The following is an 11,308-nucleotide window of genomic DNA, read 5'->3' on the forward strand; positions in this document are numbered from 1 at the left end:
GCCTGTGCGCCACAGCTACTCAAGCCCTTGCATCTAGAGCCCATGCTCTGCAACAAGACAAATCACCACAACGAGAAGTGTGCACAACTAGAGTGTGGCCCCTGATCACCACAGCTAGGGAAAGCCTGCACAAAACAACAAAGATCCAGTGCAGTCAAAAAGATAGTTTAAAAATTAAAAAAAAATTGTACAAAATTGTCACACCCCATTTTATTTGTGTATCTCCTTGACTTTATAAGAAGTAATAAGGACTGTAGTTGACTCCTGAAAGGGGCAACCTAAACCTTTGTAAGGTCTCAAACCCAATCTGTCCCACTTCAGATGATGCCCACTTGCCAGTCTCTATCCCTTTTACAAATGATCTTTTTTTTTTAAATGAAGAAAGGATGTTTTGAAGGCAGTTGAGTTTTCAGAACAGCAAATGATAATATGACCTCAGAGCAGAGAGGTCATAAATTACACCCTGTGATAGCCTGGCCGCAGTACATCCTTGAGTTCTCATGGAGAAGTCATTGTATAGCAGTGAATAATGGGTAGAACACAGTGTTTTTCTTCAGAGTTCACAATGCTCCATTCGTTCTTTACTCACAAAGCATTCACCAAACTATGTGAAGGGCACATCTGAGGCCCTTCTTTACATGACCAAGAATATCAGTGACAAAGCCAATACTTATCTCCAAATGCCAGATTGGACACAAGTTTGCAGGGCCAGAGAACAAGACACGAAGCAATTACGCCCCCAAGTAATCATTATTACTTATCAACAGGAAAAAAAAACCCACATTTGTGGGTACAGAGTCTAAAACTACTGGGTCAAAAGCCCACTGTAAACACCAGCCCATTCTATCCCTTCTATTGGGCGTTTTTGCTAAAATCCAATAATGATCTGATGACAAATCTAACAAAGATCTTACACAAACCTGACTGCATATGGAGCTTGTCGATATGCATATAAAATAAGCCAGTTCACAAAAAGGTAAGACCTTAATCTTCTGCCATCTTTTGGGGGGTGATCCATAAAAATTAAATTAAATCTGTACTTTCCTTATTCACTGGGTTAGATTGTTAATAGGCTTGGATACATCTCGATTGGATCCTAAGCATAAGCTGAAAACTGAGAAGACAGGTTTTGTCCATGTGAAATAGTTAATTTTGGGGAAGCATCTTAAAAGGGGTTCCCAAGCATAGTTGAGAATTTTAGGCAAAAAGAGATAAATCTTACAAAGTTTTTTTGTGTGTGTTTTTTAAGAATAGGAATACACTGAAGACATGAATTTCCAGAGGCCTGGAACAGTTTATTCTGTCACTTCTCCCTGGTCACTGGTTCACTGCTTTGGTGTGCAAGGCAGTCTCAAGAATGCCAAGCACCTTCTTGCAATGTCTCACTCTTAGGGTTGTCCTACGTAGCATATCTGGGAGTGTCTATTATATTGGGCAGTCCATATCCCCTAAATGTATGGACACTCAAGATGAGATGATGGGAAAAGACGTACCCCATCACGATCTTTCCTTCTCTTTCATTTCCTGCCTCCTTAGTTCTTACAACCCTCCATGCTTAGCTAACACATCCTCCACCTCCATCCATATGGTGGTTTGGTGAGTCTCCTCTTCTCCAGTGGCCCTCAGATTCCTCCAGCAGATGAATTCTCTTTGCCCACTCCAGAGATCATTTTATCAACAAGGGGGAAATTGAGCTGGAGCAGCCAAGTGACTCTGGAAGCCTGCACACAGCTGCTTGAGATGAAATGTCCTCAGTACAATGTGGGGACTCTTCTGGTGGTGGTGACCAGGGATCCATTACCCTGCCATCCCCTGTGCTACACCTCCCAGGAGGTGGAGAGAGTGAGCAGATGGGGAATTCCAGCTCCTTCTTTTTAATCTTCCATTATTTCTTCAACCTGTTTCCCAAACTTCAGGAGGTGAGAGAGGGTTGCTTAGTGGACTAGAGGAGGAGAGACTCATACCTGCCACTCAGTACGCAGGGCCATTCCCTGCTCCTCTTTACACCTCCCCTCAAGAGCCTTACCCTTGCTTCTCCAAACCCCTTTTTCTGCTTGAAAAAATGGAGCTCCTTTAGTTATACCAGGAGTAGATAGCTGAGGCTGGGGAGCCCCCTTAGACCCCCTACTGAGCCTGGTTTTATTTAGTTTTGCTGTTACTCCTCACACACTTTTGTGCCCTGAGATGCTGCAAGTACACAGTCCCTCAGGAATGAGTATGTGGTGCTGGTTTAGCCACTAAGTCATTTCTGACTCATGATCCCATGGACTGTAGCCCACCAGGCTCCTCTGTCCATGGGATTTCCCAGGCAAGAATACTGGAGTGGGTATTGATTTCTTTCTCCATGGGATATTCCCCACCCAGGGATTGGATCTGCTTCTTTTGCATCTCCTGCATTGCAGGCAGGCTCTTTACCACTGAGCCACCAGGGCAGCCCCCAGGGATAAGTGTTAGTACCTGCCTATTCTGGCATCTTTCTAAATGACTAGAAGACAGCTAAGAGGGAAGGGTCCAAGATTTCCAGTGTCTGGACATTCATCAGGGCTCTAAGAAAGCAAACGGAAAGAGATGGATCACAGTAAGGACTTACAAAACAGGATACCAGACCAAAGAAGTTTGGGATGACTTTTAACAGAGGTAAATGTGAAGTAAATGCTTTGGGATAAAAATAAATACAGATTGGAAGCAAGAATAAAGAGCTGGAGCTACTGGTAAAAAATGGGCTCCATGAAGACTGCTGAGTTGCGGCATTAAGATTTATTACACACACGCACCAGACACACACATACACAAAACCCCAGAGAGGTGGGTACTATTTTTATTATTCAGTTTAACACACTGCTGCTGCTAAGTCACTTCAGTTGTGTCCGACTCTGTGCAACCCCACAGATGGCAGCCCACCAGGCTCCCCTGTCCCTGGGATTCTCCAGGCAAGAACACTGAAGTGGGTTGCCATTTCCTTCTCCAATGCATAAAAGTGAAAAGTGAAAGGGAAGTCGCTCAGTCATGTCTGACTCTTCGCAACCCCGTGGACTGCAGCCTACCAGACTCCTCCGTCCATGGGATTTTTCCAGGCAAGAGTACTGGAGTGGGTTACCATTGCCTTATCCGTTAACACACTGAGATACATAGAAATTAAGTAACTTGGGCAATGTCACACGGCTAGTAAATAACAGTGTGTGTTAGTCTCTCAGTCGTGTCCGACTCTTTGCAACCCCATTAACTGTAGCCTGGCAGGTTCCTCTGTCAATGGAATTCTTCACGCAAGAATACTGGAGTGGGTAGCCATTTCCTTCTCCAGGGAATCTTCCTGACCTAGGGATCAAGCCCAGATGTCTTGCACTGCAGGCAGATTCTATACCATCTGAGCCACCAGGGAAGCCTAGCACGTGACAGAGTTCGATTCAAACCCAACAATCTATTGTCTTGAGTTTGCTTTTTATTTTTCCAACATTATACAAAAATATTCATTGATAACCTATGTCCATACTATTTAGGGTCAATAATTTTGACAACCTTGATATATGTGTATTAGTGCATCTTTTTTCCTAAAACATTTAAAAGTCATTTTTGTGACAGTTTGAAATGGAGCTGGACCCTATAGTCCCCCTCATGCACACACACACACACACACTCACACCCACCCACTCACACACACACACCATGTTCTCTGCCGGCCTTTTGTCTGTGGAAAACTTTAGCCAAACAATAAGTTTAATCAGAGAAGGGAGAAAATGCAAAAACAAAGGTAAACAGTCTAACAAGACTAAATAGTAATAGTTTAGCCCTTAAGCAAAGTCACGGACCTTTAGTTTCTCCTCAAGGGCTATAGGTAATATTCTGAGCCTTATCCTGTGAGCTGTCTTATAGATACTGAAAGCCCACCAGGTGAAAGGAGTTAACTAAGTGATGACCAGACTGTCCGCAGTAAAGAATCTGCCTGCCAATGCAGGAGATGCAGGAGACGTGGGTTTAATCTAGGGGTCAGGAAGATCCCTTGGAGGAGGAAATGCACCCTACTTCAGTATTCTTGCCTGGAGAATCTCAGGGACAGAGGAGCCTAACAGGCTACAGTCCATAGGGTCACAAAGAGTCTAACACATGACTGAGTGAGGCAAGGAGACCAGACTATAGCCATGGCATGCTGCTGCTGCTGCTGCTAAGTCGCATCAGTCGTGTCCGACTCTGTGCGACCCCATAGACGGCAGCCAACCAGGCTCCCATGTCCCTGGGATTCTCCAGGGCATAAGCTGCCACAAATCTGAGAACTAGCCTCAGAGAAATGGGAATAAACCAATACTGGAACCAAAGACCAACTGTACTGAAAACAATTAAGTTGACGTTGATCAGACTACTGCATGAGTAATTTCAAGATGACCGTCAGAGCTAACGTGCTATTTCTATAGAAAGCCCCCACCACCTGGATTGTCAGCACCTAAGTCAGTCTTGGAGAAGGCGATGGCACCCCACTCCAGTACTCTTGCCTGGAAAATCCTATGGACGGAGGAGCCTGGTGGGCTGCAGTCCATGGGGTGGCTAAGAGTCGGACACAACTGAGCGACTTCACTTTCCCTTTTCACTTTCATGCATTGGAGAAGGAAATGGCAACCCACTCCAGTGTTCTTGCCTGGAGAATCCCAGGGACGGGGGAGCCTGGTGGGCTGCTGTCTATGGGGTCGCACAGAGTCGGACACGACTGAAGCAATTTACCAGCAGCAAGTCAGTCTTTGGGTAGGAGTCCACCCTCTCCACAACCCCCATCATCCCCATGTTGCTGGCCTCTGAAATAAAGCAAACTTTCCTTTCCACCAACCTTGCCCTTTTATTGGATTCAGAGAGGAGGGCAGCCATACCGCCCATTTCAGTACCAGTTTTTCAGGCCCCAAGGCGAGGCTGCATTCTCGCGATACCTGCCTCCCTGGGGTTTTCCGAAGTAGAGCGGCGGCCATGATGCTGGGCGGGGATGCTTGCAAGGAGCCTGCTGCTCCCGACTAGCTGGCCCTGAGGGAGGGATTTGGGGGGACGTTCCTAGCAACTGCCGAAACCATTTGTTTCAAGGATCCTCCCTGTTTCTCCCCGGCTGGGCACTGGCTGCCAACTTAACGCTTTTCCTTGGTGGAACGGAAACAGGCATCTGGAAGAACTGACGAGCTCCAGGACTAAGTCCACGGGTATGCACCTGGGAAAATACTCTTTTGAGCTCCAAGTACTATTTGGGCATTTTGCTAATTGGTCCTGATGTGTGTCTGACGTTGAGACCATTTGCGAACAGGAAGTGCTGTTGGGCGTTTTTGCCAATTGGTTTTCACGTGTTGCTATTGCTATTGCTAAGTCACTTCAGTTGTGTCCGACTCTGTGCGACCCCATAGACAGCAGCCCACCAGGCTTCCCTGTCCCTGGGATTCTCCAGGCAAGAACACTGGAGTGGGTTGCCATTTCCTTCTCCAATGCATGGAAGTGAAAAGTGAAAGTGAAGTCTCTCAGTCGTGTCCGACTCTTAGCGACCCCATGGACTGCAGCCTTCCAGGTTCCTCCATCCATGGGATTTTCCAGGCAAGAGTACTGGAGTGGGGCGCCAGTATGGGGAAACATTTGTGAGCACGAAGGTGCTATTTGGGCAGTTTGCCAGTAGCTTCTGATGTCTGTATGTCATTGAGGACCATTTGTGATCACTGAGTGTCATTTGGGCTTTTTTGCCAGTTGGTTCGGATGTACGTCTGACATCAAGGACCATTTGTATTGGAAAAATGTTTGGGGCTGCATATGGGTCATCCCTCCCCAGGATTTGTGATAGTTCAGTCTTCTGATATGTGAATGTATATTCTATTTGTGTGATTGGTATCTTTGTTGTCTTTTGGCAAATGGGAAATTCAGGTTCAATGCATTAGAAAATTTTTAGCTATGAAATTATGGCTCAAGAAAAGGATAGATGATTTTTTTTAACAATATATGGCAGCAATATTAGACTCCAGTGAAAATTGGTTAAGATGAAACTCCTTTTTTGGAAATCTGAAATTGGTTCTTTTTGCATATGCAGTTAGAGAAAGCTAGTTTGATAAAATACTGTTTTCAGAATTCTGATTCTGAGAGAACAAAAATATGCCTAAGAGAAAGCTTGAATTGAACTCTTATCATGTCCTTGAAATACAAATACAGTTCACTTTGCCTGAGACTTCAGCTTTGGGTTAATTAGTAGAACTTCAAAAGATCTTTGGGTTCATTAAACACATACCGTGTACCATATTAAATTGTGCTATGAGAAAAAATATAGTTTTTGAGGTTATGGAATATGTTCTTAAGTTTGCCAATCAGAAAATGCTGGTATAATGTTCAAGGACTCTCTTCTTGGTTTGTTAAGGTTTCTTAAAGGTTAAAAATAGTAGTACATAATTAAAGATGCTAAAATGATAAAGGAAGCATTTCATTGTGTAAAGTAAGTAGGGTATGTAGGATATGCTGGCAAGAGAAGGTAAAGACTGGAGATATTTTTATTGAAAAAAGTAGAATAATTTTGTTCCAAAGCTGATTGCTAATGGGAAAATAAGGGACAAATTAATATGAATCCAGAAAGTAATAAAAGGTTTTTGAAAAAGAAACTTTGGGGAAAGAATCTTTTACATTGTCAGGATTGATTAAGATTAAGAATTTAATTAGATAAATTAATTTTGTTATTAATAGTAAGCTGGTTCAAGACTGGAATTTGGTTTTCTTTCTCTGTGAAAAGAACAAAGTTTTCCTGGAATATTGAACTGCTTTTGATAACAGCTCATAAGTTTCTTTTGTGGTTAACTTTTGAGTATTCCAGAAGGCCCCTGAGGCATCTCAGAAGAAATATTAAAGTAACTGGGATGGATTATTTGGTACATTAAATTACATGGAGAACATTGTCAAATAAAAGTGATAAAAAATCTTAAGTTATACTTTGTGGGTAAATGTCATTAATATAAATGTTCTAAAAGTTATTAAACAAATACAGGTTTTTGATAACTTGCAGGTCATACTGCTAAACTGAGTGAAACATTTAATAAGCCCCAATGGAAAGCTATTATTTTGCTTTTAACCATATTTTTGATGCCAATGTTTAGAATGGGAAAAAAAATTGTCTAGTGAAATTGTCACAAGATATAACTACTCACAATATATATCACTGAGGAATGTCCAAGAAAAGGGAGATTTGAGATGGAGCAGAATGCTATGGTGCCCCCCCCCCCCGACCCTGCCCACACGTCCTCAACCTGTCTGTAGCTGCCACACACCTCTCCTTACACTAAGGCATTCTTGTCCACTACTACTACTGCTGAGTCACTTCAGTCGTGTCCGACTCTGTGCGACCCCATAGACGGCAGCCCACCAGGCTCCCCCGTCCCTGGGATTCTCCAGGCAAGAACACTGGAGTGGGCTGCCATTTCCTTCTCCAATGCATGAAAGTGAAAAGTGAAAGTGAAGTCACTCAGTCGTGTCCGACCCTCAGCGACCTCATGGACTACAGCCTTCCAGGCTCCTCCGTCTATGGGATTTTCCAGGCAAGAGTACTGGAGTGGGGTGCCATTGCCTTCTCCGTTCTTATACACTACAACAGTATGATATATCATACCCGAAGTATTTTTATAGAAAGTGTCTAGTACCATCCATCATCCAATACTGAATCCATATTCAAATATCCCCAGTTGTTTTGAAAAAAGTTTTTTTTTAATTAGAGGCAAAATTAAAATTCACACATTAGTTTTTCTAATATTTCTAAGAAAAGGTGCTCCATCTCATTTTTTCATGACATCAAATTTTTGAAAAGACCTGGCCAGTTAATATCTGGTTTTGTCTGAGTCTGCTCTGAAAAGACTGAACGCGCTGTCCTTCAAGGGCAAAAATTCAAGTCACCCCAACACTGAGTTCACCCACTTTGCCTTCTGCCAAAACACACACCCTGCCCCTACATGGGAACTTCCTGTGGCCCCCCTGCAGTCTACCATAATATTTAATATTTGTCTATATCAACACCAGTAAGTTTCTGAATTTATCTTTATATGCTTACTAGGGTTATAAGTTCTTGCATAAGGCCTGGCACAGAGCAGACCCTCAGCATATGCTTCTAAATAAATAAGCTAAATTTCTCTTTTAACTTTTTAAAATTTCAGTATAAAAGCATTCAGAAAAGTGCATAAACTTTAAGTGAAGAGATTTAAGGTCTTTTATGAACATATACCCTAGAACTGCCATCTGATCCAGATAAAAGCTATTTCCAGCCTGGCAGAAGGCATCCTCCTGCCTCTCCCAGTTCCCATTCACAAAGGTAGCCATTGTCTGGATTTCTGTCATCATAGGTCAATTTAACCTTCTCGTAAACATATGAATAATAGAAGTTTTTCTGTGTGTGGCTCTTTGACTCAAACAAGTGTCTGCAGATTTATCCATATTGTTATATTGTTCTTCATAATTCAGAATTTATTATTCTTCAATGCTACGTAATATTTCACTGTGTGAACAAACCTCAACTTATTCATTCATTGCTACTCTTTGGATTTATTTCCATTTTGGAGCTTTATGAAAAATGCTTCTAAAACCGTTTTCCCATGCGCCTCTGTTGTATATAGAGCTAGGAGTGGGATTTCTGGGTCATTGTGAATGGACATATTCTTCTCTAGTAGGCACTGCCAAACAGTTTTCAAGGGATTTGTTCTTTAGTTTACCCTTCCAAACATAGTGAGTGAGAGTTGACGTCTTCTGTATGTTCTCCTGAAGTCTTCTATATGATGTCTTCTATAACACCGGCTGTGCTAGGCTTTTTAATTTTACTTGTTCTGGAGAGTGTGCAATGGCATGTCATTTGGCCTAAATGTGTGCTTTCTGTTGTCACCTTTCTGTGCTCCTGTTGACCGTGGGTATATTCTCATTTGTGAGATGCTTGCCCAAGTTTTTCGTTGTTGAACATCAGGTTGATAATGTTTTCCTTAATTACTGATATGGAAAAGTCCTGCTGCTGCTGCTACTGCTGCTGCTAAGTCACTTCAGTCGTGTCTGACTCTGTGCGACCCCAGAGACGGCAGCCCACCAGGCTCCCCCATCCCTGGGATTCTCCAGGCAAGAACACTGGAGTGGGTTGCCATTTCCTTCTCCAGTGCATGAAAGTAAAAAGTGAAAGTGAAGTCGCTCAGTTGTGTCCAGCTCTTCACGACCCCATGGACTGCAGCTCACCAGGCTCCTCCATCCATGGGATTTTCCAGGCAAGAGTACTGGAGTGGGTTGCCATCGCCTGGATGCAGCTAATTTCTTTTTCTGTGATTGTGGTGTCTTATGGATATTTAAGATAGTTTCCTGTTTTATTCTTGGAGCTTTATTGCTTTACCTTAATACATTTAGATTTGTGATCTACCTGAAATCTATTTTTTCCCATTTAGATATCCAGTTTCTATATGTACCATTTATTGAAAAGACATTCTAAACTCCAGCACCCAAATTCGGTCATAAATCAGGAGACTACAAATATGTAGGCCTATTCCTGGGCTGTCTGTTTTGTTCTTCTGGTATATCTGTCTACTGTTATGGTAACACCCCTCTGTCTTGATTACTCTAGCATTATAGTAAGTCTTCGGAGAAGGCAATGGCACCCCACTTCAGTACTCTTGCCTGGAAAAGCCCATGGATGGAGGAGCCTGGTAGGCTGCAGTCCATGGGGTCACTAAAAGTCAGACACGACTGAGCGACTTCACTTTCACTTTTTCACTTTCATGCAGTGGAGAAGGAAATGGCAACCCACTCCAGTGTTCTTGCCTGGAGAATCCCAGGGGCAGGAGAGCCTGGTGGGCTGATGTCTATGGGGTCACACAGAGTCGGACACGACTGAAGTGACTTAGCAGCAGCAGCAGCATAGTAAGTCTTGAAATATGGTATTAAAAATCCTTCAGTTTTACTCAATTTAAAGTTCTTTTTGTATTCTTCTTAGTGCTCTGCACAGTCGTATAAATTTTATAACTAGCTTGTTAATTTGTACAGAAATATCTGCTGGGATTTTGACTGAGATTTCATTAAATTTATGGATAAATTGGAGACAATTTGACATCGTTACAATATTTAATATAATCACAAATGTTATCCACCACTCCATTTACTTGTGTCTTTTAAAATTTATTTCAGTAATGTTATATGATTTTATAAGTAAAATCTTGTAGATTTTTCTTTAGGTTTATTTCTAGGCCTTATTTTTGGTGTTTATTGTAAGTGTATGTTTTTAAATTTTCAAATTGTTCCTAGTATACAGAAATGAAATTTTATCTTGCCATCCTTAGATTATATCCAGCAACTGTGCTAAATTAACTTAACTTATTAATTCTAACATGTTGCTTATTTTTGAGTTATTTATATACATTATCTATATATAGCATGTCATCTGCAAATAATGTTTTATTTCTTCCTTTCCAATTTATTTTTCCATTATTTTCTTTGCTTTAATGCACTGGATAACACCTTCAGTAAATATTGAATAAAAATGGTGGTAGCAGAGATCCATGTCTTATTTCTGATCTCAGAGGCAAAGCTTTCAATATTTCATCAATGCAAGATTTGCTATACGTTTGTTTGTTTGTTTGTTTAATTATTTATTTATTTGGCTGCCTCGAGTCTTAGTTGCAGCACATGGGATCTTCACTGCATCACTCGGGATGTTTCACTGCAGTGCAGATTCTCTAGTTGTGGTGCCTGGGTTTCAGCAGTTGGGCTTCAGTATTTGTGGTACATGGTCTTAGTTGCTCCTCAGCATGTGAGATGTTAGTTCCCCAACCAGGGATTGAACCTGTATCCCCTGCATTGCAAGGCAGATTCTTAACCACTAGACCACCAGGGAAATCCCTGCTATAGGGTTTTTATAGATAACCTTTCCTTTGTCAGATTAAGGCAGCTTTCCTCTATTTCTATTTTGCTAATAAGCATTTCTATCATGGGTGAATGTGAATTATATTGCATATCTCATGCACTTAGGGCTTCCCAGGTGGCTAAGTGGTAAAGAATACACCTGTAATGCAGGAGATGTGGGTTTGATCCCTGAGTTGGGAAGATCCCCTGGAGAAGGAAATGGCAACCCACTCCAGTATTCTTGCCTGGGAAATCCCATGGACAGAGGAGCCTGGAGGGCTACAGTCCATGGGGTTGCAAAGAGTCTGACACAACTTAGTGACTAAACAACCATCTCATGCACTTACTGAGATAATCATATTATCTACCCTAGTTTTCCATTTATTCAGTGAACTAATATTTAATTTTCAAATCCTCAACCAACCTTGCATTCCTGAAATAATCCCAACCCAGATGAGCTGTTTTA

This window comes from Bubalus bubalis, chromosome 20, assembly GCF_019923935.1.
Source record: "Bubalus bubalis isolate 160015118507 breed Murrah chromosome 20, NDDB_SH_1, whole genome shotgun sequence".
In the NCBI taxonomy this organism is placed as follows: Eukaryota; Metazoa; Chordata; class Mammalia; order Artiodactyla; family Bovidae; genus Bubalus; species Bubalus bubalis.